The 15,140-nt window shown below is 40.3% G+C and overlaps 1 pseudogene; it reads right to left on the reverse strand.

Annotated features, from left to right (window-relative positions):
- Positions 1-1,001: 1,001 nt before the first annotated feature.
- On the reverse strand, positions 1,002-1,368 carry LOC145419076 (histone H2A-like; annotated as a pseudogene).
- Between the last annotated feature and the right edge of the window lie 13,772 nt (positions 1,369-15,140).

The following is a 15,140-nucleotide window of genomic DNA, read 5'->3' on the forward strand; positions in this document are numbered from 1 at the left end:
ATAAAATAAACTTAAATGAAAACGCCAGCCTGGCACAAAAATGACTGGGGAGAGAGAGAGTGTACACACACACACGATACTGAAGCTGGTTGGGAAGACACTCCACTGATGCTAGGCTCGTGTGCAGCCAAGCGTGAACGCATGAATCAGATTAATAAGGAACTTAAATTCGTGCCCCTCTCTCTCTCTACAATGAATTGGTACTTCTAATGCAAGCAAAACATCATTAAATATACTGGTAGCTCACAAAAGACAATCAAAATACTCAAATGCATTCTCAGCATGGTATTAAATAAAATGGCCCTCAGTGGCAGGAACGAAAGAAACAAAAGAACTTGTAACACTCGCTAATTTAAACTCCGCGAATGACACGGATACTGCATAATCCCCTAGCCCAGCTGTAACGGCTGCACCCGTGGGAACGGACAAGCGGACAGCGTAACAATATATATATATATATATATATATATATATATATATATATATATATATATATATATATATATATACTGTTGAATACATCATCATATCCTCTGTCACTGAACGACTTTGTCCATTCCTTCGATGGTGGGAGAACAGCCATCATCATCATCACCTATGTTTTCATTCATCCACCAGGCCAGGCAGTTATTTAGGAGGCATAATTATACAGTACAGTATTATGTAGGTGCAGTTGGGAACGGGACAAGACGCTATGTAGTAGTGGGAATAATAATATTATTATTATTATTATTAATCGACCTTCACTGATGTCAGTAGCTTCTTACATGCAACCGAACGTAAATATAGCCAAAGACACATGCCAGCATTCAACACATACCACATTATACGCACATACATACAGACAGACAGACACATACATTACAGTATACCAACACATTCATCCATACACAAACATGATGATGATGATGTTGGACAAAGTCTATTCTCTCTCAAGAAACGAATGTGGCTCCTAAAGGAGCCGATGGAGGTGAAGAAGAAGAAGGATTTCTTGGAAGTGTTTACTTCTCCGTCTTCTTGGGGAGCAGCACAGCCTGGATGTTAGGCAGGACACCTCCCTGGGCGATGGTGACGCCAGAGAGGAGCTTGTTGAGCTCCTCGTCGTTGCGGATAGCCAACTGCAGGTGACGGAATGATACGAGTCTTCTTGTTGTCACGGGCTGCGTTGCCAGCCAGCTCAAGCACTTCAGCTGCTAGGTACTCCATGACTGCAGCTAAGTAGACGGGGGCACCAGCACCCACACGCTCGGCGTAATTGCCTTTACGAAGGAGACGGTGGATCCTGCCGACGGGGAACTGGAGCCCAGCCCTGCTAGATCGGGACTTGGACTTTCCCTTCACCTTGCCTCCCTTGCCACGTCCGGACATGGTAGTAGTAGCAGTAGTATCGTCTTCGTCGTCGCTGGAGTAGGAAGACCTTCAGGAGAAGACTAATGCGTCACCCGCCGGTTGGTTGAATATTTTCCCCACAACATGGTGGGGAACGGGCAAACATGAGAGCCCGTCAGGGAAAAATGCAGAAAAACAGCTCCCGTGAAGGAGCAAAGCATGGACGGCAGACTGGCAGACAGGGCAAGGGCAGCAGAGGAAGGGAACGAGGCGATGGTGGAGACAACAGCCCGATGATCGACGAGGCAAGGGGGAGAGAGAGCGATAGACTGCACGGCGCCAGATGAAAAGAGGGGCCGGCAAGCTCAGGTGGATCCCCAAACGACTCGTTATAGGCGGCCGGTTGCTCAGATGTTCGAAGATGTTCGTAGAGGGCGGAGAGAGACGAGAGCTTAGTGAACGAAACGGTGCCGATGGTAAGGGCGCCGAAGCTCAGGATCAAAGCTTCCCGACTCCGCCCTCAACCCCCATTCACTCGCTCCAGCTCTCCACTGCAGCAGGTGGACGCACAAAGGTCAGGCCCGGTCCAGGTGATCACGAGGGCACAACCCCAGTCAAGGTATTGGCGGAGGGAGGGTGGTCGGCCAGGTAAAAGTGGGCGGACGAGCCTCAACCTCCTGGTGGGCTGACAGGGCACTCCCTTAGATGGAGGACAGGCCCGTCCCTCGGCTGAAACGACTGCAGTGGAGAGCTGGTCCCGCCGGGAACAGCGGTGGAGGTGTTGCCTCGGCGAGAGGTGGGCTGCGAGTGTGTCACGTCGTCGTCGTCGTAAAAAGTGGGGGGAAAGAAGGGGGGGGGAGGGATTGAAGAGATTAAAGTAGGGAAGTATGAAATTAGTCGGAGATTAAAAGATTGGGGGCTGTCCCCATTGCTGTGTCTTGATTGCTTGTTGTGTATTGTTTTCCTCTTGGTCCTGTTGTGTAGTGGTCACTGCTGATACAGACCGTGGCACTCTCGTGGATGATGGTGGAAGGGCCCTAGTTTATACCCCCGGCCTTACTGATGGTTGTGCCCCGGTCTGTGTGATGGTGGTGGCGCTGCCCATGTTGGTGGTTGCCTGCCCCTGTAATCTCCATCGACTCCCAGGAGTCACGGAAGGAAGGAGTAGAGAAAGAGGGGGGAGAGAGAAATAATCTTAGTAGGAGAGACAGTCTAGGTTTGTCCCCTCCCCCTTAATTGCCCCGCACGCCTCCCAGGTGCGGTAGCTGGAGGGCGAAGATGGGATTAGGTCCCCGCCCTCCCACAACCATCCCGGAGTCATCTTTCCCAACTCTGGAAGAGTATATACATAGCGAGAAATTAGAACCAATCAGAGCGCTCGGAGCTTGACGATGACGTCATAGACATTATTGCCAGCTGCGGTCTCAAAGTTAACTTTGAATTTACGTAATTCACGGATTATATGATGTATTTATTCTAGTCAGACACATGTATTAATTGTTGAACACTAATTTAACAACTTTGTTATTTTCAGATGAGATGGATCATGAAATATATTAGCTTTTATTGACTTGCCATTTTGGTAATATTGCACAGTGGCTATTAATTCCTGCTCACAAAGTCGATACTAACTTTAAAAATATATATTTCGATCGCATATGTGGCTAAATAGTATAGTTGTAAACGTTATTATTAACAGTTTAATGACATAAAAATGTTGTTGATACCTAATGGGATGAATAAAACAATACATAAGATGTTAAAGCTGATGGTATGTGACCTACAAGTGGCATACAAACTACAGACAACAACAATCCATCTACCTCGAGGCAATCTTCACCAAGCCGCAACTCGCAAGCCCTTACCCCAAAACCAAGAACTTCAGCAACAATGGATTTAGTCTTGGACTTAGAAGGTGATGGCTTTAAAAATGTTGACATTGAAAAGGAACAAGACTGTATTAAACTTAGAACAAACGTGAAGTGCAGAGAATTCCAGCAGTGGAAAGAAATTTTTTGTATTAAAAATATGCAGTGTTTTAATTCTTATAAATTGTACCCAGTTGGCGAGAGAAAATTATTTCGCCAAAAACTAATATGTCATCATGGTGTAAAGCATAAAGGATTAAAGAAAACTTCAACAGGGTAACCATATAGTATATGGTACAAATCCTAATGAAATATACAATTACCAATGGAATTACATATATAGTATACAGTCACTAATGGAATTACATATATAGTACCGTATACAGTAACTGAACGAACCTAGTCTAACATCTTCATTTCCACGCATTTTTACAGTTGCAAGGTGTTCTTGGATGTGACCATCAGTATTGTGCACAAGAGGACTCCTGAAAAGTTCAGGGATTTTCCATGTTTTGTGGTGATCCATGGGCAACACAATCACTCCCTTCAAGCAGCAGAGTCTCAACCAGCTGAGAGTAGCAACAAATACAAAGAAGGTGTTTGAGAAGTACTTTGAGCAAGGTACCGTATTGTAATGCATTATTATTTATATTTTTGAAAGACCAAACTAAAAACATTAAAAATGATTAATAAGTGTAGATGAGCATTGAAAATACTAGATGCTCTTTCAAGTGATTTGCAGCATAATTATCCATTTTTCATAATTTTGGGTTCTACAAGTATTTTGCTGATTTTAAAAGTGGAAAATTTTCATACATTGCTTTCCCTCACAACAAAAGTGTTGAATATATATATTATGTGATAGATTTGCCTACTGTTTTTATGTATGATTACATTTGTATCACTCCTTCCAGAAATGTCAACTGGCAGACTTTATGAACCTTCTCATCCAATGAAATGTAAATAAGCATATCATAAGCTTTAAGCTTAAATATGTAAGTTTTTAATTTAGATAAGAAAGAAGCTTTTAAGTACTGCATAAGCAAAAATATGGTATAGACATAAAGTAAGTCTTCTATAGAGATGAAGAATAAGCTTTAAGTACATTATAAGCTAGAAAAAAATATGTTTAAGGTAAAATAATTAGCCTAAGCTGTCTATTGAGACATCAGAAAAAAACTTTTAAGTATAGCCAACAACAAAATCGGTATTGCCTCAAACTTTAGGGTTTACTACTGTCCTGTGAATCAGGGTATAGTTTCTATGTGTGGTGTTTTGAATCCTGAAACTATGACTCCTAGACTGGAAAAGGCAACATCACTTCTGTTGTAGAGTCTAGTTTTTCTAAATGGAAAATCATAAGCACAATATTGAGTTACATCAACTGTAATACAGTATTGTTTCCTCTATCAGTTAACATAAATACTGTACAAACAAATAAATATTATACCATGGAATAGGGTATGGTACAGTATAGTATTAAGATAAGGAATAACCATAAGGATGAGCCTATATATGGATAACTAAATACTGTATTAAGATACACTGTGCTATATAATAGTAGATAACTTCAAATTTTAAGCTGGGCATGATACTGTACAATACTACTGTATTTAGAGCGCATGTCAGCATAAAAAATCAAGAGCCTTTTCTTATCAACCTTTGCATACTATATATCTAACTTTTTATTATGGCCTGGTTGGAACAACTGGTTTCTGTCAAAGGTGGATAGTTTTTAATCACCTTGCAGGTCTGGCATAGACAATATGTTGCATATTGCGGGCACGTGGCATGGAGATCATAAGCTAATACAGTGTATATAATTATGTATATACAGTACAGTAATTATATCTTTATATTACAGGCATGACACCAGTGCAGGCACATCATCATCATGTACTCAAGATGGGCCTGTGTGATGATATGTATGGGCAAGCTGATCATGCTGTAAATACAACTCAGAGATCAATTCAGTATATGTGGGACATGTGGCGGAACAGGGAGCATGGTGGATTAAATATGCCAACCATGTTTGAAGCAATACAAAATTATGTGCAGGCCAACCCAGAAGTCATTGTGAAATTTGAACACGACCAAAAGAACTTTTGTGTACCGGTATTGTTGATAACACCATTTATGATGAGGGCCCACAGGCAACTAAAAGAAGCTGGAGAGGTAGTTTTTGTAGATGCCACAGGCTGTGTTGACCAGCTTAACACAGCTGTAATACCATTCTTGTGTGCAGGACCAGCTGGTGCAGTGCCATTAGCAATAGTGTTCACATCTTCTCAAGATGAAGCGACACTTACTAAAAGTTAGTGTACCATATACAGTACTGCTTTTGTTTGTTATTTTGGATACTTAGTATGTTTCCTGATGAAACAATTGGTTATGAATTGTAATTATAATCTTTCTTACTTTGTGCTTGACAGGTTTTGGCATGATCAAAGAGGCACTTGGCGAGTGCGCCTTTTATAGCAGAGGGGAGCCACAGTGTTTCATGACAGATAACTGCGAAGCAGAAAGGAAGGCTCTTGCAGCCACATGGCCTACATCAAAGCTCTTCCTCTGCGTATTCCACATTTTACAGCAAGTATGGCGCTGGCTTCTGGATTCCAAGCATGGCATCCATAAAGAAAATCACCAAGAGCTTATGGGTGTGATGAAGTCTCTTGTATATGCAAGTTCAAGGGATGAATTCAGCGAATTGTGGAAGAAAGTTGAAGCCAGTTTTCTTCTAGAGAAATACTCCAATTTTAGAAGGTACTTACAGTACTGTATTTATTTTTATCTTTAATTACTTTTTCTTATAATAAGGATCACCAATGATAAATATTGTTTATCTTAGGGGCATGGAAGAAGTTGAGAGGCAGAAGAGAGAGTTATATGTAGAAAGGAAGAGAGAGGTGAAAAGATTAGTAAGAGAGAGTAGAAGAGAGTGGATGAGGAATTTGGAAGGAATTTGAGTGTGAAGTGGAGGGACTGTAAGAAAATGTTCTGGAAAGAGGTGAAGAGAGTAAGACAGGGTGCCAGTGAAGTCAGTAGGGGAGTGATAGTTAAAGATGGCAGTTTGCTAGTGGAGAAGGGAGAGAAAGTGAGCAGATGGAGAGAACACTTTAAGGAATTGTTGAACATAGAGAATGGAAGTAATGTGAGTATAAGTGGCTGGGAAAAGGAGGAAGGTGAGAAGACAGCAAGAAATCAGTTGGATAGAAGTAGTGGAAGCAATGAAGAAATTCAAATTAGGGAAGGCCTCAGGAATTGATGGAGTGTGTGGTGAAATGCTGAAGCATGGGAGAGAGATAGTAGTAGAATAGATGTGGAAGATGTGCAGATTGGCATAGGAGGAAGGTAAACTCCCGGAGGATTGGAAGTCAGGTATAATTATTCCCCTGTACAAAGGGAAAGGGGATAAAGAAGTGTGTGGTAATCATAGGGACATTTGTCTTCTTAGTGTAATAGGAAAAGTGTATGGTAGGTTACTTATTGACAGAGTTAGGGAAATACAGAGGAATTAGTTGGAGTACAGAGAGGCTTTACGAAGGGAAGAGGCTGTGTAGATCAGATATTCATTCTTAGATCTTTGTGGAAAAGTTTCTAGAGAAGGGAAAGAAGTTGTATGCGGCCTTCATGAATATGGAGAAAGCATATAACAGGAGGAGGCGGTGGCTCAATCGGTAGAGAAGTGGCTTGCAGTCCTAACGGACCCAGGTTCAAATCCCCGCTGGGGCAGGGAACAGTTTAAAGATTTGAATTTCGTAGAAGCACGCTTTACTGATCTACCAGAAGACCTGCCGACATGTCGTAAAAATACCCCCGCTAATACCAATACACCAGTCCTGTATGAGACAGCCCTAGCATGTATTCAATATGGACGGTGGGTGTTAGTGCCGAATTGGTGACATATAGAAGTGTATGGTATGTAGGAGGACTACTTGGCCTTGATAGCAGGCTGTGAAGCCTATGCCCAGAGTCGGACACATTTAAAAAAAAAAAAAAAAAAAAAAAAAAAAAAGGAATGTGGAAAGTATTAAGAATATATGGAGTAGATGGGAAGTTGTTGAACACTGCAAAGAGTATGTATGGTGGTGCTAAGGCTGCAGTGCGTGTGGATGGTGAACTGAGTGAATTTTTCTCTTTGAAGGTTGGGTTGAAACAGGGATGTGTCATGTCTCCATGGTTGTTCAGTCTGTACATGGATGGGGTAATAAAAGAGATACAAGGTTGGGCAGTGGATATTGGTGTGGCCCTAGGGAGAGAGGGTAGTGTTTGGAAACTCCCTGTACTCTTGTTTGCAGATGGTACTGTGTTGTTAAGTGAAGATGAAGGGGAGCTGCAAGACTTGGTGGATGAGTTTGGGAGAGTATGTAAGAAACTGAATCTAAAGGTGAATGTAGGGAAGAGTAAAGTGATAGTCTTTGAGAGAGGTGAAGTCAGTGAATGTACAGTGAGGTTGAATGGTGAGGAAATGGAAAATGTGAGTACGTTTAAGTACTTGGGGAGTGTGATGAGTAAGGATGGAAGTTTGGAGGGTGAAGTGCTTGAAAAGGTATAACAAGGAAGAAAGGTTGCTGGCTTCTTGACAGCAATGATAAGAAACTGGGAGTGAGCATGGATGTGAAAAAGTTACTACATGACAGTATTGTGATACCAACTCTAACGTATGGAAGTGAAGCTTGGATGTTGTTGGAGGGACACAAGGCAAGAGTGAGAGCATTGGAAATGAGTTATTTAACCCACCCCGTCCTGACAAGTTTCCTAGTAGTGGTACCCCCCAGTCCCAACAAATTTTGGACCCACTTTTTTTTGGCTCAAATCTCTGCTTTTGGTGAGAAACAAAGGAAAATCACAATGAAAGTGGTTACTGGGGTCATCAAGCGACCTAAACAGGTATAGTTACATTACACCTGGTATCATGTTCTGTGGAGGTGCACTGCTGCTCTCACATTTTCTATGGTAGGTATTAATATGGAAAACAATACTGATTACGTACGGTACATATTTATTTATTACAAAGAAAGAAACATGTAGTACAAGAGTATATTGGTTTTTATACAGAAAACATATGAAATAAGGAATGTTCCATTGGGCGGAAATAGCGAAATCGCCCAATTACAGTAGGTCACAGATGGTAGGGTAACATTGTTGTTTCATCATAAATTGTATTTTTTTCAAGTTCCATAATACTTTCCCAATGACATCATACCATTTTCCACTTTACAGAATTGTTTTCACATATTTACAGGCCTTACGATAATATTTTGCATAATAATAACACTTATTTACCTAGTGACTTCATGTTCTGTCAAATTATGCACCTTGCAATTTTGGCACGTTTAAGTACGTCAGCGGGACGTGAGATTACATCATGTTTGGACGTACAAGAACGTCGTCAGGAAGGGGCGGGTTAAGAGAAGCCTGTGGAGTTACATGGAGAGACAGGCTGACAAATGAGGATATAAAGGAGCATTGTGGTGTGGATGTGGATGTGATAGGAAGCATTAGGAAGAGCACACTGAGGTGGTTTGGCCATGTGGAGAGGATGGAGAGTGAGAGGCCAGACACCTTAATCCCATACGGGATTAAGGCGTCTGGCAATAGATAGATAGATAGATAATTTTTTTCTTCTCTAAGTTTCCATTTTTTTTTTCTCTCAAAATAGATTTTGATTTTATATTTGCAGTTATCTAACATCTCTGGTACAAAGAAGAGAAGAGTGGCCGATCGCTTTCCGAGCTGGTGCGATGTTGCGGGGGCATCACACCAATCTGCATAATTAAGGATATTGTCCTCAATAGGTAAGGATTAACTAACTCCTAATAAAACAGAGTTTCTTATTTGGCATTATATTTTGACTTATGTTTTCCAAATTGTATACAGGTACTCCTCGACTGATGGTGGGGTTTAGGACTAAGACATCCATCATAAGTTGAAGCAGTCGTAAATCGAAGCAATAATGAATTTTTGTACTGCATGTGAATAACGCAAGAAAATATTAATGGAATCTCCCAATAAATTTGAATAAACTCTGATAACACTCAAACAGTGAGACTACATATGATATTATCACCATCGTAATTTCGAATCCTTCGCAAGTCGAAGCATCGTAAAATGAGGAGTGCCTGTACATTCTTGTATTAAGCATTCAGACCTACAATGTATTATTCATATTATGGTTTTTACTATTATTTCAGATGCAAGGCCTACAACACTGCGCAGCTGCTGGTCTTCATGGTGATCTTCGACTGTTACATGAGACAGCGGTTGGGGGACGTAACACTGCGCCGACGACGGGTGAAGTCCATTACTGTCGACAAGGTAGCAGTTGATGCAGTAAAATCCGTTGGTGGAGGTCTATACTGTGCAAAGGCAGTCTGACCAAACACAGGTGTATGAAGTTGACCTCTCCATTGGCATGTGCACGTGTGTGAAAGGACAAAATGGGGCCATCTGTAAACATCAGATTGCATGTGCAGACTATGGCATGACAGCAGTGTCCCAAATCTTTGTATTGACCAGCAGTAGTCGACAGTGGTTGGCAGCCTTAGCCGTTGGCACAGAAAAAGCCACTAAGGAGAGTTTCTTTAAAGGTTTGACTGAGGTAGAAGAAAATGAAAATGAAAGCAATGGAGGAAATGGGACATGTAAAGATGGAAACAGATGCAAGGATGGAAACAGATTCAAGGATGGAAACCGATGCAAGAGTGTCTGGAAATATTGCTGAAGACACTGTTGACCTAACTGCTGAATCAAAAGTAGTAGCAGAGGAGCTAATTGAAACAACTGCTATGTATGGAAATTTAGAAACTCGAGCGGCCCTGCAAAGATTCCTTCAGAAAATAGGTTCAGTTAAAACTGCAAATCACCTGAACACCTTTGCTGAACTGTGCAGGCTCATCGGTGAAGTATGGTGGAGCTGGTCGTGGGAAGATTCCTTGCCAACCAACTTCCATAGCAAGAAGGTCCCCAGGAATGCCAAGAGGAGCAGCCCCCCTCAGTAAAGGACGTCGACCATCAGCAGCTCTGTCATCGAAGCCAAAGTGTCCCCGCAACCTTGCTCATAATGTAGAGTGCAACGTTGCAAATGCAAAGTCGCATGGCAGCAGTCATTGAACCAGAGGGCAGCTGAAGCAGGTTGCTGCTATAATGTTCACATAATATAGTGTTTTGTGCCAGTCTGTGATATTGCTTTCTTGTACTTTCCAAAACATCCACAACAACACCACAACACTTTTGAACTTCCTCATTCATCTGTCTCTCCATGTAACTCCACATCCTCTTCACAGGTAACTTTATTCCCACTGATCTCACTCTCGATTTGTGTCCCTCTAGCAAGGTCCAAGCTTCACTTCCATACATTAGAGTGAGATTCAGAGTACTATCATGCAATGACTTCTTCACTTACATGCTCACTCCCTATTCCTTGTCACTGCCCTCAGTGTGCCTTGCAACCCTCTTTTTTCTGCTGCACGCTTTCTCGCACTTCATTCTCTAAACTTCGATCTTTGTTCATCACACTACTGAAGGTTCTCAGATTCTCCATTTCCTGACCATTCAACCTCACTAGGCATTTTGTGGCATCGTGCCTTTCAAAAACAATAACTGTACTCTTTATTACATTCACTTTCAATTTTCTTCTTTTCACAAACACTTCCAAACTCATTCACAGAACCCTGCAGCTCCCATTCATTTTCTCTTAAAACTGTATCATCAGCAAACAACAGTACAGGCAGTTTCCACACTGCCCTCCCGCACTAGGGACATTCCAATATCCACTGCTCTACCATATTTTTCTTTTATCACACTATCCATGTATATGCTGAACAACCACGGAGACATGACACACCCCTACCTCAGTCCAACACTCAGATAAAAGAACTTGCTCAGTTGATTTTCCACCGCACTGCCGCCCTAGCACCCTGATACATATTCTTAACAGCATTCAGCAATTTCCCATCTACTTCATATATTCTTAGCTCCTTCCACATTCCTTGTCTGCTGTCTACTCTGTCATGTGCTTTCTCCGGGTCCATGAAGGTTGCACCCGTGAGCCGGGGTGAATTCGGACACGGGGTGGTTTCGGACGAAATTTGCATAAAAAGATTAAATGCTACGCAGCTGCTAAACGAAGAAAGATATCGTATATATTTAAACGGGATAATGTTGCATAGGTTTTGTAAAATGTTATGTATAATTATCTTTTTAAAATATTATGTTCCACTGGTGAATATATTGTAAAAAAGACAATGCTATTTTTTGGTGAAAAAATGAATACGGGAAAACTTGGTCTGGTGTGAACGAATCATAACAAACCGCACGCTTATACACATTTAGAGGTTTACTTTAACGTCTAACTTGAAGATTGGAACAGAGAAAGGGTTAAAATCTGCATTTTAAATGTATGTAAACATGACATGAGTGAATGTGTACGCATTTTTGGGATTTAAAGGGGTAACTTCGGACAATGGATATTTAAAGGGTTGAGGTCAGACAGCATATCTAATTTGCTTTTTTTATATGTAATAAAACATATTTTGTACAATGTACACAGTCTGCATGCTTATCTTTGTTTTTGCTGCTAAGAAATATGATGTGAGAACACATATTATTTAAGTTACCATATGGTACGGTACCGGTATGATATCCTTATAGTTCGTCTCCACTCCCTCCTCTTGTTCCTCATTCCTAACTCCTGTTTCTCCTTCCCAAGCTCCTTCTCTCATTCCTTCCCAAGCTCCTTCACTCTTTAGCTCTTTCCTTCCCTATCTTCTGTTCCTCCATTCCAAGTTCCCTTTAATTAGGCATTTAAATAGCCGGCACGCTTTAAACCGTCCGGTCAGTCAGTCACAATCGTGCCTTTAACCTGCGCATAGCGTGAGAATGTACTCCCTATAATGTATATGTATAATCAACTAAACTGGGGTTGTAAGTCAATGGAAAATTTATTTTTTCATCTATTTTTGCTATATATCACTACTATTTACTTGTAATTTTTCTGTATTTTTTTGTATTTTTTTCAGCAATTTTTTTAAAAGTCGCGCAGTGTCCGAAGACCCCCCAGAACTGTCCAAACATTCAGCTGAGCTACTAGGGGCCCATTTCAGTGCATTTCTAATGAGTGACCGGGGTCACCCCAAGGCAGTCCGAAGTCTCCCCAGTCCGGGGTGACCTCGGACACCTATAAAATATTTTACTACGTCTAGATGGAGATACTGAGATTATCTGGCTGTTAGATACTTACAGGTTATTGGCTCACGTACGTATGTAATACTTAACATCAGTATTTTGGCCAAAATAAATTGTGTCAGGATGAAATAACCTTCAAAATCGTACGAAGTCACCCCGGTTCACAACTTCTTTCCCCTCTCAAAATACTTTGCACCTAACTGAGAGTATATGGTCAGCACACCCCCTCCCCTTTCTGAAGCCTCCCTGTTCTTCTGCTAATCCCTTGGTTATCTCCCTGAGATAGGCCATTACCCCATCCCCTGTACACTCCCGTATCAGACCTTCTCATTCATCATCCACACATACATAATCAATCATTGCCTTATGTTCAGTCATCTCATCTCCCATTCAGCTTATACTTCTCCATGTATACTGATGGATCAGCCTGTGCCTGAAAAGGGTATTGGTGATCACCTAGCCCTTCCCAGCACACACTTCCATCAAGGCTCTACCATTCCCATCCATTTCAGTGGGTATACCCCACTGGCTAACCATTATCTATTCTTGCATTCCCCACTTAACCATTCATATCACCAATCAAAAACACTCTCATTTTTATCAGACCTGTCCAGTTATGCTTCTGCATTCTCCCAGAACTCAGCTTTCACTCTAAACATTTACTTAAATATTATTTTATAGCAGTTTGTTTCGGATTTCAATAAATTTATAAAAATTTAAAAATAAACATTCACTTAAATATTATTTTACTGCAGTTTGTTTCTTTTAGATTTCACTACTGTAGAAATTTCAGTCTTAGCTCAGTATTAAGTACACTACTGTAGCCCCCCAAAAGCTGTACTGTACAGTACCGTAGTATACTTGTATAAAAATTGTGGTTTTTGCTGATCTTATATTTTACCACAAGTCCACTCTAGCTTTAAAAAGGTATTCTGTACAGTACTGTAATAAGAACTGCCATATGCTTAAACAAAATGTGGACGATATAATTTTGACGACACAAATTTCTTTGCATAATTTCAGGGTTACATTTTGCTCTTGACAACTGTGAGCTGGTATATACATTGTGTTCTACCCATACTATTGTTATCTCTGGCTGTAATTAATACTGTACGGTATCTATTATCAATCCATAATCTTATGTTGAAAACGAGGTGTGAATTGAAGTGTCATTCATATTTTGTTAAAGCATATGGCAATAACTAATAAATTTATGCATAAATTCCAGTCTAGCTCAGCTCAGTAATAAGTCTAGTCTAGCTGCCAAAAAGATATTCGGTACTGTTATAATAGCTAAGAAAAATAAACACTCAATGAAATAATCACTTTTTATTCCATTGTACACAATGAATGACAAGTAAAAACCAGGTAAGGTAAAGAGATCTTGAAGGCAAAAGGTAATCAAACAGCATCCACCTTACAAAGGCCATTTTTGACGTTGTGTTATTTTACGAGTACAACAGCTTGTACAGTACCTTGAAAAGCAGCCTTACACAGCTTAGTTACTGATAGGATGAGCTTAGTAAGTTACTATACTGGCATAGTAGACTAATTTTGATCACCAAACAAAACAGCCCTATAGGTTTACTTGAGGACACAGTATTAATAAGCTCTCTCTAAATAACTTAATGAATGGAGCTTATACTGTAGCATAGAAACAATCACTTTATTCCACTGAACACAATGAATGACAAGTAAAAATTGGGTAAGGTAAGGAGATTTTGGGGACAAAAGGTAATTAAACTAACCACCATTTAATGGTAATTTTTGACGTTGTGCTATTTTACAACAGCTTGTACAGTACCTTGAAAAACAACCTTACAAAGCTTAGTTACTGATAGGATGAGCTTAGAGAGTTACTATATTTGGCACAGTAGGCTAATTTTGATCACCAAAACAAAACTGCCCTATAGGTTTACTTGAGGACACATTAGCTCTCTCTAAATAATTTAATAAATGGAGCTTATACTGTATCCGTGTAAATAGCACATTATTTCAATTATGATTCCTTTTCATGACCTAGTAATGGCCAATATACTGCCTTCAATACAAAGGACAGTAATAAACCTTATTACCTAATATGGTATGTCCATAATACGTAGTGTAGGCCTATTTCTCTCTCTCTCTCTCTCTCTCTCTCTCTCTCTCTCTCTCAAAAAGCTATAATTTTAAGGCTATTGTACTAATAATTTTATCAAAATATAATTAAATTGGTGAAATTTGTCTCAAAATAGATGGATTGTTGTTGTCTGTAGTTTGTATGCCACTTGTAGGTCACATACCATCAGCTTTAACATCTTATGTATTGTTTTATTCATCCCATTAGGTATCAACAACATTATTATGTCATTAAACTGTTAATAATAACGTTTACAACTATACTATTTAGCCACATATGCGATCGAAATATATATTTTTAAAGTTAGTATCGACTTTGTGAGCCACTGTGCAATATTACCAAATAGGACAAGTCAATAAAAGCTAAATATATTTCATGATCCATCTCATCTGAAAATAACAAAGTTGTTAAATTAGTGTTCAACAATAATCATATGTTTGACTAAAATAAATACATCATATAAGCCGTGAATTGCATAAATTCATAGTAAACTTTGAGACCGTAGCTGGCAATAATGTCTATGACGTCATCGTTTAGCTCCTCGCGCTCTGATTGGTTCTAATTTCTCGCTATGTATATACCCTTCCAGAGTTGGGAAATATGCGTCCCGGAACACGTGCGTCGGCACTCAGGGGAGC

The sequence above is a fragment of the Coenobita brevimanus genome, chromosome 117 (genome assembly GCF_032717465.1).
Source record: "Coenobita brevimanus isolate Jiangsu-jjx chromosome 117, ASM3271746v2, whole genome shotgun sequence".
Lineage (NCBI taxonomy): Eukaryota > Metazoa > Arthropoda > Malacostraca > Decapoda > Coenobitidae > Coenobita > Coenobita brevimanus.